This window comes from Hoplias malabaricus, chromosome 7, assembly GCF_029633855.1.
Source record: "Hoplias malabaricus isolate fHopMal1 chromosome 7, fHopMal1.hap1, whole genome shotgun sequence".
Lineage (NCBI taxonomy): Eukaryota > Metazoa > Chordata > Actinopteri > Characiformes > Erythrinidae > Hoplias > Hoplias malabaricus.
The window spans coordinates 3,916,269-3,925,911 of NC_089806.1; the positions used below are offsets into that span (position 1 = coordinate 3,916,269).

At 55.6% G+C, this 9,643-nt stretch overlaps 28 non-coding genes across 28 annotated transcripts; all 28 read right to left on the bottom strand.

The window, feature by feature from the left end:
• Positions 1-115: 115 nt before the first annotated feature.
• Positions 116-188, bottom strand: trnam-cau (transfer RNA methionine (anticodon CAU)). The gene has a single exon. It is a non-coding gene; the product is annotated as a tRNA-Met (tRNA).
• Positions 189-360: 172 nt separating this feature from the next.
• On the bottom strand, positions 361-433 carry trnar-acg (transfer RNA arginine (anticodon ACG)). Its single transcript has one exon. It is a non-coding gene; the product is annotated as a tRNA-Arg (tRNA).
• A 186-nt stretch (positions 434-619) lies between these two features.
• trnae-uuc (transfer RNA glutamic acid (anticodon UUC)) lies at positions 620-691 on the bottom strand. Its single transcript has one exon. It is a non-coding gene; the product is annotated as a tRNA-Glu (tRNA).
• Positions 692-1,056: 365 nt separating this feature from the next.
• On the bottom strand, positions 1,057-1,128 carry trnah-gug (transfer RNA histidin (anticodon GUG)). The gene has a single exon. It is a non-coding gene; the product is annotated as a tRNA-His (tRNA).
• A 365-nt stretch (positions 1,129-1,493) lies between these two features.
• Positions 1,494-1,566, bottom strand: trnam-cau (transfer RNA methionine (anticodon CAU)). Its single transcript has one exon. It is a non-coding gene; the product is annotated as a tRNA-Met (tRNA).
• A 172-nt stretch (positions 1,567-1,738) lies between these two features.
• trnar-acg (transfer RNA arginine (anticodon ACG)) lies at positions 1,739-1,811 on the bottom strand. The gene has a single exon. It is a non-coding gene; the product is annotated as a tRNA-Arg (tRNA).
• A 186-nt stretch (positions 1,812-1,997) lies between these two features.
• Positions 1,998-2,069, bottom strand: trnae-uuc (transfer RNA glutamic acid (anticodon UUC)). Its single transcript has one exon. It is a non-coding gene; the product is annotated as a tRNA-Glu (tRNA).
• Positions 2,070-2,434: 365 nt separating this feature from the next.
• trnah-gug (transfer RNA histidin (anticodon GUG)) lies at positions 2,435-2,506 on the bottom strand. The gene has a single exon. It is a non-coding gene; the product is annotated as a tRNA-His (tRNA).
• A 365-nt stretch (positions 2,507-2,871) lies between these two features.
• On the bottom strand, positions 2,872-2,944 carry trnam-cau (transfer RNA methionine (anticodon CAU)). The gene has a single exon. It is a non-coding gene; the product is annotated as a tRNA-Met (tRNA).
• A 172-nt stretch (positions 2,945-3,116) lies between these two features.
• trnar-acg (transfer RNA arginine (anticodon ACG)) lies at positions 3,117-3,189 on the bottom strand. The gene has a single exon. It is a non-coding gene; the product is annotated as a tRNA-Arg (tRNA).
• Positions 3,190-3,375: 186 nt separating this feature from the next.
• On the bottom strand, positions 3,376-3,447 carry trnae-uuc (transfer RNA glutamic acid (anticodon UUC)). Its single transcript has one exon. It is a non-coding gene; the product is annotated as a tRNA-Glu (tRNA).
• Positions 3,448-3,812: 365 nt separating this feature from the next.
• trnah-gug (transfer RNA histidin (anticodon GUG)) lies at positions 3,813-3,884 on the bottom strand. The gene has a single exon. It is a non-coding gene; the product is annotated as a tRNA-His (tRNA).
• Positions 3,885-4,250: 366 nt separating this feature from the next.
• trnam-cau (transfer RNA methionine (anticodon CAU)) lies at positions 4,251-4,323 on the bottom strand. Its single transcript has one exon. It is a non-coding gene; the product is annotated as a tRNA-Met (tRNA).
• Positions 4,324-4,493: 170 nt separating this feature from the next.
• On the bottom strand, positions 4,494-4,568 carry trnar-ccg (transfer RNA arginine (anticodon CCG)). Its single transcript has one exon. It is a non-coding gene; the product is annotated as a tRNA-Arg (tRNA).
• A 186-nt stretch (positions 4,569-4,754) lies between these two features.
• Positions 4,755-4,826, bottom strand: trnae-uuc (transfer RNA glutamic acid (anticodon UUC)). The gene has a single exon. It is a non-coding gene; the product is annotated as a tRNA-Glu (tRNA).
• A 365-nt stretch (positions 4,827-5,191) lies between these two features.
• Positions 5,192-5,263, bottom strand: trnah-gug (transfer RNA histidin (anticodon GUG)). Its single transcript has one exon. It is a non-coding gene; the product is annotated as a tRNA-His (tRNA).
• A 365-nt stretch (positions 5,264-5,628) lies between these two features.
• Positions 5,629-5,701, bottom strand: trnam-cau (transfer RNA methionine (anticodon CAU)). Its single transcript has one exon. It is a non-coding gene; the product is annotated as a tRNA-Met (tRNA).
• A 172-nt stretch (positions 5,702-5,873) lies between these two features.
• On the bottom strand, positions 5,874-5,946 carry trnar-acg (transfer RNA arginine (anticodon ACG)). The gene has a single exon. It is a non-coding gene; the product is annotated as a tRNA-Arg (tRNA).
• A 186-nt stretch (positions 5,947-6,132) lies between these two features.
• On the bottom strand, positions 6,133-6,204 carry trnae-uuc (transfer RNA glutamic acid (anticodon UUC)). The gene has a single exon. It is a non-coding gene; the product is annotated as a tRNA-Glu (tRNA).
• Positions 6,205-6,569: 365 nt separating this feature from the next.
• Positions 6,570-6,641, bottom strand: trnah-gug (transfer RNA histidin (anticodon GUG)). Its single transcript has one exon. It is a non-coding gene; the product is annotated as a tRNA-His (tRNA).
• A 365-nt stretch (positions 6,642-7,006) lies between these two features.
• trnam-cau (transfer RNA methionine (anticodon CAU)) lies at positions 7,007-7,079 on the bottom strand. Its single transcript has one exon. It is a non-coding gene; the product is annotated as a tRNA-Met (tRNA).
• A 172-nt stretch (positions 7,080-7,251) lies between these two features.
• On the bottom strand, positions 7,252-7,324 carry trnar-acg (transfer RNA arginine (anticodon ACG)). The gene has a single exon. It is a non-coding gene; the product is annotated as a tRNA-Arg (tRNA).
• A 186-nt stretch (positions 7,325-7,510) lies between these two features.
• Positions 7,511-7,582, bottom strand: trnae-uuc (transfer RNA glutamic acid (anticodon UUC)). The gene has a single exon. It is a non-coding gene; the product is annotated as a tRNA-Glu (tRNA).
• A 365-nt stretch (positions 7,583-7,947) lies between these two features.
• Positions 7,948-8,019, bottom strand: trnah-gug (transfer RNA histidin (anticodon GUG)). The gene has a single exon. It is a non-coding gene; the product is annotated as a tRNA-His (tRNA).
• A 365-nt stretch (positions 8,020-8,384) lies between these two features.
• Positions 8,385-8,457, bottom strand: trnam-cau (transfer RNA methionine (anticodon CAU)). The gene has a single exon. It is a non-coding gene; the product is annotated as a tRNA-Met (tRNA).
• A 172-nt stretch (positions 8,458-8,629) lies between these two features.
• Positions 8,630-8,702, bottom strand: trnar-acg (transfer RNA arginine (anticodon ACG)). Its single transcript has one exon. It is a non-coding gene; the product is annotated as a tRNA-Arg (tRNA).
• A 186-nt stretch (positions 8,703-8,888) lies between these two features.
• Positions 8,889-8,960, bottom strand: trnae-uuc (transfer RNA glutamic acid (anticodon UUC)). Its single transcript has one exon. It is a non-coding gene; the product is annotated as a tRNA-Glu (tRNA).
• Positions 8,961-9,325: 365 nt separating this feature from the next.
• Positions 9,326-9,397, bottom strand: trnah-gug (transfer RNA histidin (anticodon GUG)). Its single transcript has one exon. It is a non-coding gene; the product is annotated as a tRNA-His (tRNA).
• Between the last annotated feature and the right edge of the window lie 246 nt (positions 9,398-9,643).

A 9,643-nucleotide genomic window follows, 5' to 3' on the forward strand; every position in this document is an offset into this window, starting at 1 on the left:
TCATGATTTGCACGTGGTGGCAGGGTGGTTTAGAGATTAGCTTAAGGGGCGCGTAGCAGCAAAAGGAAAGATGGCGTGAGCTGAACGGCACCCTACTAGTATTTAAAAACAGCGCTGCCCCGTGTGAGGATCGAACTCACGACCTTCAGATTATGAGACTGACGCGCTACCTACTGCGCTAACGAGGCCACCAAGGAGCTGAGATTCTCCAAAGTCAGCCCGTTGTCAGTTGCCTGTCTCAGGTTTTCGCCAACGCCCGCATTTCAGGACTGTTCTTTACAGGTTCCACACTTTCTTTGCACCCTGACTTCACAAGCGCTAAAGTGCTTATCAACCACCAAACGCACAAAGCAAAAAGTGCGAGCCAGCCAGGAGTCGAACCTAGAATCTTCTGATCCGTAGTCAGACGCGTTATCCATTGCGCCACTGGCCCCTTGCTCTGGTCTCTCCGCGTGGCATTTGCTTTACGTAAGGGAGACAACGGCCACGCCTCACTTGGGGAGGGAGAAGCAGAGCGCCTCCTAAAACTTTGTCTGTACGTGACGTCCAAGCCGCGCTGCAAAAGCACCAACCCCGCTTCTGTACAGGCTCGGAACACTTCGCTCAAAGCTTAAGTCCATTCCCATACCGGGAGTCGAACCCGGGCCGCCTGGATGAAAACCAGGAATCCTAACCGCTAGACCATATGGGAAGTTTGCACTGCCCTCGGCTGGCCACCATGACCAATTTGTTACCTTCTTCTTCTCCCGTCTCTCCCTGCTGTCCTCCTGAGGCCAACTGGAGCTTTGCACCCTTCATCCTGATGGAACAGGCGGATGCGAAAACTGCTTGAGTGCCTCTTGCCAGGCCCAGCGTCCAAGGAGTCCTAATCCTGCGCGTGGACAGAAAACATCCTTGAGCTCTCCGCTCCATAAGACAGGTGCATTTCCATTTGCAGCGCTGGCTGGCCCACTCTATGTCTGCAAGAGGGCTTTGGATGAAGACCAGGCCTGCCAGCCGCACAAAAGAGCGGCTGCTGGTCCCGAAGGCGAGCACTAGCCGCTCGCAGCGAGAGCCTGCCGTGACCCGGATTCGAACCGGGGTTGCTGCGGCCACAACGCAGAGTACTAACCACTATACGATCACGGCGCGCCACCGCTCAAGCCGCACCCGGCCTCCTCCCTTCCTTGGTGGAATGCTTCCCTGCTGACAAGAAGGCATTTCCTTGGCAAACAGACAGAACGCTCTTCCCTTCCCCTTTGTGGACTTGGCATTTCACATCAAACGGCAGCCATGACGGTGCGCCGTAACCATCTACCAAGACGCGAGTCTTCCGTGGCACTGGGAATTTACCGCCACCGCGGCTCGTATTCCAAATCAGAACAGATGTGCAGGGAACTCATGATTTGCACGTGGTGGCAGGGTGGTTTAGAGATTAGCTTAAGGGGCGCGTAGCAGCAAAAGGAAAGATGGCGTGAGCTGAACGGCACCCTACTAGTATTTAAAAACGGCGCTGCCCCGTGTGAGGATCGAACTCACGACCTTCAGATTATGAGACTGACGCGCTACCTACTGCGCTAACGAGGCCACCAAGGAGCTGAGATTCTCCAAAGTCAGCCCGTTGTCAGTTGCCTGTCTCAGGTTTTCGCCAACGCCCGCATTTCAGGACTGTTCTTTACAGGTTCCACACTTTCTTTGCACCCTGACTTCACAAGCGCTAAAGTGCTTATCAACCACCAAACGCACAAAGCAAAAAGTGCGAGCCAGCCAGGAGTCGAACCTAGAATCTTCTGATCCGTAGTCAGACGCGTTATCCATTGCGCCACTGGCCCCTTGCTCTGGTCTCTCCGCGTGGCATTTGCTTTACGTAAGGGAGACAACGGCCACGCCTCACTTGGGGAGGGAGAAGCAGAGCGCCTCCTAAAACTTTGTCTGTACGTGACGTCCAAGCCGCGCTGCAAAAGCACCAATCCAGCTTCTGTACAGGCTCGGAACACTTCGCTCAAAGCTTAAGTCCATTCCCATACCGGGAGTCGAACCCAGGCCACCTGGATGAAAACCAGGAATCCTAACCGCTAGACCATATGGGAAGCTTGCACTGCCCTCGGCTGGCCACCATGACCAATTTGTTACCTTCTTCTTCTCCCGTCTCTCCCTGCTGTCCTCCTGAGGCCAACTGGAGCTTTGCACCCTTCATCCTGATGGAACAGGCGGATGCGAAAACTGCTTGAGTGCCTCTTGCCAGGCCCAGCGTCCAAGGAGTCCTAATCCTGCGCGTGGACAGAAAACATCCTTGAGCTCTCCGCTCCATAAGACAGGTGCATTTCCATTTGCAGCGCTGGCTGGCCCACTCTATGTCTGCAAGAGGGCTTTGGATGAAGGCCAGGCCTGCCAGCCGCACAAAAGAGCGGCTGCTGGTCCCGAAGGCGAGCACTACCCGCTCGCAGCGAGAGCCTGCCGTGACCCGGATTCGAACCGGGGTTGCTGCGGCCACAACGCAGAGTACTAACCACTATACGATCACGGCGCGCCACCGCTCAAGCCACACCCGGCCTCCTCCCTTCCTTGGTGGAATGCTTCCCTGCTGACAAGAAGGCATTTCCTTGGCAAACAGACAGAACGCTCTTCCCTTCCCCTTTGTGGACTTGGCATTTCACATCAAACGGCAGCCATGACGGTGCGCCGTAACCATCTACCAAGACGCGAGTCTTCCGTGGCACTGGGAATTTACCGCCACCGCGGCTCGTATTCCAAATCAGAACAGATGTGCAGGGAACTCATGATTTGCACGTGGTGGCAGGGTGGTTTAGAGATTAGCTTAAGGGGCGCGTAGCAGCAAAAGGAAAGATGGCGTGAGCTGAACGGCACCCTACTAGTATTTAAAAACGGCGCTGCCCCGTGTGAGGATCGAACTCACGACCTTCAGATTATGAGACTGACGCGCTACCTACTGCGCTTACGAGGCCACCAAGGAGCTGAGATTCTCCAAAGTCAGCCCGTTGTCAGTTGCCTGTCTCAGGTTTTCGCCAACGCCCGCATTTCAGGACTGTTCTTTACAGGTTCCACACTTTCTTTGCACCCTGACTTCACAAGCGCTAAAGTGCTTATCAACCACCAAACGCACAAAGCAAAAAGTGCGAGCCAGCCAGGAGTCGAACCTAGAATCTTCTGATCCGTAGTCAGACGCGTTATCCATTGCGCCACTGGCCCCTTGCTCTGGTCTCTCCGCGTGGCATTTGCTTTACGTAAGGGAGACAACGGCCACGCCTCACTTGGGGAGGGAGAAGCAGAGCGCCTCCTAAAACTTTGTCTGTACGTGACGTCCAAGCCGCGCTGCAAAAGCACCAACCCCGCTTCTGTACAGGCTCGGAACACTTCGCTCAAAGCTTAAGTCCATTCCCATACCGGGAGTCGAACCCGGGCCGCCTGGGTGAAAACCAGGAATCCTAACCGCTAGACCATATGGGAAGCTTGCACTGCCCTCGGCTGGCCACCATGACCAATTTGTTACCTTCTTCTTCTCCCGTCTCTCCCTGCTGTCCTCCTGAGGCCAACTGGAGCTTTGCACCCTTCATCCTGATGGAACAGGCGGATGCGAAAACTGCTTGAGTGCCTCTTGCCAGGCCCAGCGTCCAAGGAGTCCTAATCCTGCGCGTGGACAGAAAACATCCTTGAGCTCTCCGCTCCATAAGACAGGTGCATTTCCATTTGCAGCGCTGGCTGGCCCACTCTATGTCTGCAAGAGGGCTTTGGATGAAGGCCAGGCCTACCAGCCGCACAAAAGAGCGGCTGCTGGTCCCGAAGGCGAGCACTACCCGCTCGCAGCCAGAGCCTGCCGTGACCCGGATTCGAACCGGGGTTGCTGCGGCCACAACGCAGAGTACTAACCACTATACGATCACGGCGCGCCACCGCTCAAGCCCAACCCCGGCCTCCTCCCTTCCTTGGTGGAATGCTTCCCTGCTGACAAGAAGGCATTTCCTTGGCAAACACACAGGACGCTCTTCCCTTCCCCTTTGCGGACTTGGCATTTCACATCAAACGGCAGCCATGACGGTGCGCCGTAACCATCTACCAAGACGCGAGTCTTCCGTGGCACTGGGAATTTACCGCCACCGCGGCTCGTATTCCAAATCAGAACAGATGTGCAGGGAACTCATGATTTGCACGTGGTGGCAGGGTGGTTTAGAGATTAGCTTAAGGGGCGCGTAGCAGCAAAAGGAAAGATGGCGTGAGCTGAACGGCACCCTACTAGTATTTAAAAACGGCGCTGCCCCGTGTGAGGTTCGAACTCACGACCTTCAGATTATGAGACTGACGCGCTACCTACTGCGCTAACGAGGCCACCAAGGAGCTGAGATTCTCCAAAGTCAGCCCGTTGTCAGTTGCCTGTCTCAGGTTTTCGCCAACGCCCGCATTTCAGGACTGTTCTTTACAGGTTCCACACTTTCTTTGCACCCTGACTTCACAAGCGCTAAAGTGCTTATCAACCACCAAACGCACAAAGCAAAAAGTGCTAGCCAGCCAGGAGTCGAACCTAGAATCTTCTGATCCGGAGTCAGACGCGTTATCCATTGCGCCACTGGCCCCTTGCTCTGGTCTCTCCGCGTGGCATTTGCTTTACGTAAGGGAGACAACGGCCACGCCTCACTTGGGGAGGGAGAAGCAGAGCGCCTCCTAAAACTTTGTCTGTACGTGACGTCCAAGCCGCGCTGCAAAAGCACCAACCCCGCTTCTGTACAGGCTCGGAACACTTCGCTCAAAGCTTAAGTCCATTCCCATACCAGGAGTCGAACCCGGGCCGCCTGGGTGAAAACCAGGAATCCTAACCGCTAGACCATATGGGAAGCTTGCACTGCCCTCGGCTGGCCACCATGACCAATTTGTTACCTTCTTCTTCTCCCGTCTCTCCCTGCTGTCCTCCTGAGGCCAACTGGAGCTTTGCACCCTTCATCCTGATGGAACAGGCGGATGCGAAAACTGCTTGAGTGCCTCTTGCCAGGCCCAGCGTCCAAGGAGTCCTAATCCTGCGCGTGGACAGAAAACATCCTTGAGCTCTCCGCTCCATAAGACAGGTGCATTTCCATTTGCAGCGCTGGCTGGCCCACTCTATGTCTGCAAGAGGGCTTTGGATGAAGGCCAGGCCTGCCAGCCGCACAAAAGAGCGGCTGCTGGTCCCGAAGGCGAGCACTACCCGCTCGCAGCGAGAGCCTGCCGTGACCCGGATTCGAACCGGGGTTGCTGCGGCCACAACGCAGAGTACTAACCACTATACGATCACGGCGCGCCACCGCTCAAGCCGCACCCGGCCTCCTCCCTTCCTTGGTGGAATGCTTCCCTGCTGACAAGAAGGCATTTCCTTGGCAAACAGCCAGAACGCTCTTCCCTTCCCCTTTGTGGACTTGGCATTTCACATCAAACGGCAGCCATGACGGTGCGCCGTAACCATCTACCAAGACGCGAGTCTTCCGTGGCACTGGGAATTTACCGCCACCGCGGCTCGTATTCCAAATCAGAACAGATGTGCAGGGAACTCATGATTTGCACGTGGTGGCAGGGTGGTTTAGAGATTAGCTTAAGGGGCGCGTAGCAGCAAAAGGAAAGATGGCGTGAGCTGAACGGCACCCTACTAGTATTTAAAAACGGCGCTGCCCCGTGTGAGGATCGAACTCACGACCTTCAGATTATGAGACTGACGCACTACCTACTGCGCTAACGAGGCCACCAAGGAGCTGAGATTCTCCAAAGTCAGCCCGTTGTCAGTTGCCTGTCTCAGGTTTTCGCCAACGCCCGCATTTCAGGACTGTTCTTTACAGGTTCCACACTTTCTTTGCACCCTGACTTCACAAGCGCTAAAGTGCTTATCAACCACCAAACGCACAAAGCAAAAAGTGCGAGCCAGCCAGGAGTCGAACCTAGAATCTTCTGATCCGTAGTCAGACGCGTTATCCATTGCGCCACTGGCCCCTTGCTCTGGTCTCTTCGCGTGGCATTTGCTTTACGTAAGGGAGACAACGGCCACGCCTCACTTGGGGAGGGAGAAGCAGAGCGCCTCCTAAAACTTTGTCTGTACGTGACGTCCAAGCCGCGCTGCAAAAGCACCAACCCCGCTTCTGTACAGGCTCGGAACACTTCGCTCAAAGCTTAAGTCCATTCCCATACCGGGAGTCGAACCCGGGCCGCCTGGGTGAAAACCAGGAATCCTAACCGCTAGACCATATGGGAAGCTTGCACTGCCCTCGGCTGGCCACCATGACCAATTTGTTACCTTCTTCTTCTCCCGTCTCTCCCTGCTGTCCTCCTGAGGCCAACTGGAGCTTTGCACCCTTCATCCTGATGGAACAGGCGGATGCGAAAACTGCTTGAGTGCCTCTTGCCAGGCCCAGCGTCCAAGGAGTCCTAATCCTGCGCGTGGACAGAAAACATCCTTGAGCTCTCCGCTCCATAAGACAGGTGCATTTCCATTTGCAGCGCTGGCTGGCCCACTCTATGTCTGCAAGAGGGCTTTGGATGAAGACCAGGCCTGCCAGCCGCACAAAAGAGCGGCTGCTGGTCCCGAAGGCGAGCACTAGCCGCTCGCAGCGAGAGCCTGCCGTGACCCGGATTCGAACCGGGGTTGCTGCGGCCACAACGCAGAGTACTAACCACTATACGATCACGGCGCGCCACCGCTCAAGCCGCACCCGGCCTCCTCCCTTCCTTGGTGGAATGCTTCCCTGCTGACAAGAAGGCATTTCCTTGGCAAACAGACAGAACGCTCTTCCCTTCCCCTTTGTGGACTTGGCATTTCACATCAAACGGCAGCCATGACGGTGCGCCGTAACCATCTACCAAGACGCGAGTCTTCCGTGGCACTGGGAATTTACCGCCACCGCGGCTCGTATTCCAAATCAGAACAGATGTGCAGGGAACTCATGATTTGCACGTGGTGGCAGGGTGGTTTAGAGATTAGCTTAAGGGGCGCGTAGCAGCAAAAGGAAAGATGGCGTGAGCTGAACGGCACCCTACTAGTATTTAAAAACAGCGCTGCCCCGTGTGAGGATCGAACTCACGACCTTCAGATTATGAGACTGACGCGCTACCTACTGCGCTAACGAGGCCACCAAGGAGCTGAGATTCTCCAAAGTCAGCCCGTTGTCAGTTGCCTGTCTCAGGTTTTCGCCAACGCCCGCATTTCAGGACTGTTCTTTACAGGTTCCACACTTTCTTTGCACCCTGACTTCACAAGCGCTAAAGTGCTTATCAACCACCAAACGCACAAAGCAAAAAGTGCGAGCCAGCCAGGAGTCGAACCTAGAATCTTCTGATCCGTAGTCAGACGCGTTATCCATTGCGCCACTGGCCCCTTGCTCTGGTCTCTCCGCGTGGCATTTGCTTTACGTAAGGGAGACAACGGCCACGCCTCACTTGGGGAGGGAGAAGCAGAGCGCCTCCTAAAACTTTGTCTGTACGTGACGTCCAAGCCGCGCTGCAAAAGCACCAACCCCGCTTCTGTACAGGCTCGGAACACTTCGCTCAAAGCTTAAGTCCATTCCCATACCGGGAGTCGAACCCGGGCCGCCTGGATGAAAACCAGGAATCCTAACCGCTAGACCATATGGGAAGTTTGCACTGCCCTCGGCTGGCCACCATGACCAATTTGTTACCTTCTTCTTCTCCCGTCTCTCCCTGCTGTCCTCCTGAGGCCAACTGGAGCTTTGCACCCTTCATCCTGATGGAACAGGCGGATGCGAAAACTGCTTGAGTGCCTCTTGCCAGGCCCAGCGTCCAAGGAGTCCTAATCCTGCGCGTGGACAGAAAACATCCTTGAGCTCTCCGCTCCATAAGACAGGTGCATTTCCATTTGCAGCGCTGGCTGGCCCACTCTATGTCTGCAAGAGGGCTTTGGATGAAGACCAGGCCTGCCAGCCGCACAAAAGAGCGGCTGCTGGTCCCGAAGGCGAGCACTAGCCGCTCGCAGCGAGAGCCTGCCGTGACCCGGATTCGAACCGGGGTTGCTGCGGCCACAACGCAGAGTACTAACCACTATACGATCACGGCGCGCCACCGCTCAAGCCGCACCCGGCCTCCTCCCTTCCTTGGTGGAATGCTTCCCTGCTGACAAGAAGGCATTTCCTTGGCAAACAGACAGAACGCTCTTCCCTTCCCCTTTGTGGACTTGGCATTTCACATCAAACGGCAGCCATGACGGTGCGCCGTAACCATCTACCAAGACGCGAGTCTTCCGTGGCACTGGGAATTTACCGCCACCGCGGCTCGTATTCCAAATCAGAACAGATGTGCAGGGAACTCATGATTTGCACGTGGTGGCAGGGTGGTTTAGAGATTAGCTTAAGGGGCGCGTAGCAGCAAAAGGAAAGATGGCGTGAGCTGAACGGCACCCTACTAGTATTTAAAAACGGCGCTGCCCCGTGTGAGGATCGAACTCACGACCTTCAGATTATGAGACTGACGCGCTACCTACTGCGCTAACGAGGCCACCAAGGAGCTGAGATTCTCCAAAGTCAGCCCGTTGTCAGTTGCCTGTCTCAGGTTTTCGCCAACGCCCGCATTTCAGGACTGTTCTTTACAGGTTCCACACTTTCTTTGCACCCTGACTTCACAAGCGCTAAAGTGCTTATCAACCACCAAACGCACAAAGCAAAAAGTGCGAGCCAGCCAGGAGTCGAACCTAGAATCTTCTGATCCGTAGTCAGACGCGTTATCCATTGCGCCACTGGCCCCTTGCTCTGGTCTCTCCGCGTGGCATTTGCTTTACGTAAGGGAGACAACGGCCACGCCTCACTTGGGGAGGGAGAAGCAGAGCGCCTCCTAAAACTTTGTCTGTACGTGACGTCCAAGCCGCGCTGCAAAAGCACCAATCCAGCTTCTGTACAGGCTCGGAACACTTCGCTCAAAGCTTAAGTCCATTCCCATACCGGGAGTCGAACCCAGGCCACCTGGATGAAAACCAGGAATCCTAACCGCTAGACCATATGGGAAGCTTGCACTGCCCTCGGCTGGCCACCATGACCAATTTGTTACCTTCTTCTTCTCCCGTCTCTCCCTGCTGTCCTCCTGAGGCCAACTGGAGCTTTGCACCCTTCATCCTGATGGAACAGGCGGATGCGAAAACTGCTTGAGTGCCTCTTGCCAGGCCCAGCGTCCAAGGAGTCCTAATCCTGCGCGTGGACAGAAAACATCCTTGAGCTCTCCGCTCCATAAGACAGGTGCATTTCCATTTGCAGCGCTGGCTGGCCCACTCTATGTCTGCAAGAGGGCTTTGGATGAAGGCCAGGCCTGCCAGCCGCACAAAAGAGCGGCTGCTGGTCCCGAAGGCGAGCACTACCCGCTCGCAGCGAGAGCCTGCCGTGACCCGGATTCGAACCGGGGTTGCTGCGGCCACAACGCAGAGTACTAACCACTATACGATCACGGCGCGCCACCGCTCAAGCCACACCCGGCCTCCTCCCTTCCTTGGTGGAATGCTTCCCTGCTGACAAGAAGGCATTTCCTTGGCAAACAGACAGAACGCTCTTCCCTTCCCCTTTGTGGACTTGGCATTTCACATCAAACGGCAGCCATGACGGTGCGCCGTAACCATCTACCAAGACGCGAGTCTTCCGTGGCACTGGGAATTTACCGCCACCGCGGCTCGTATTCCAAATCAGAACAGATGTGCAGG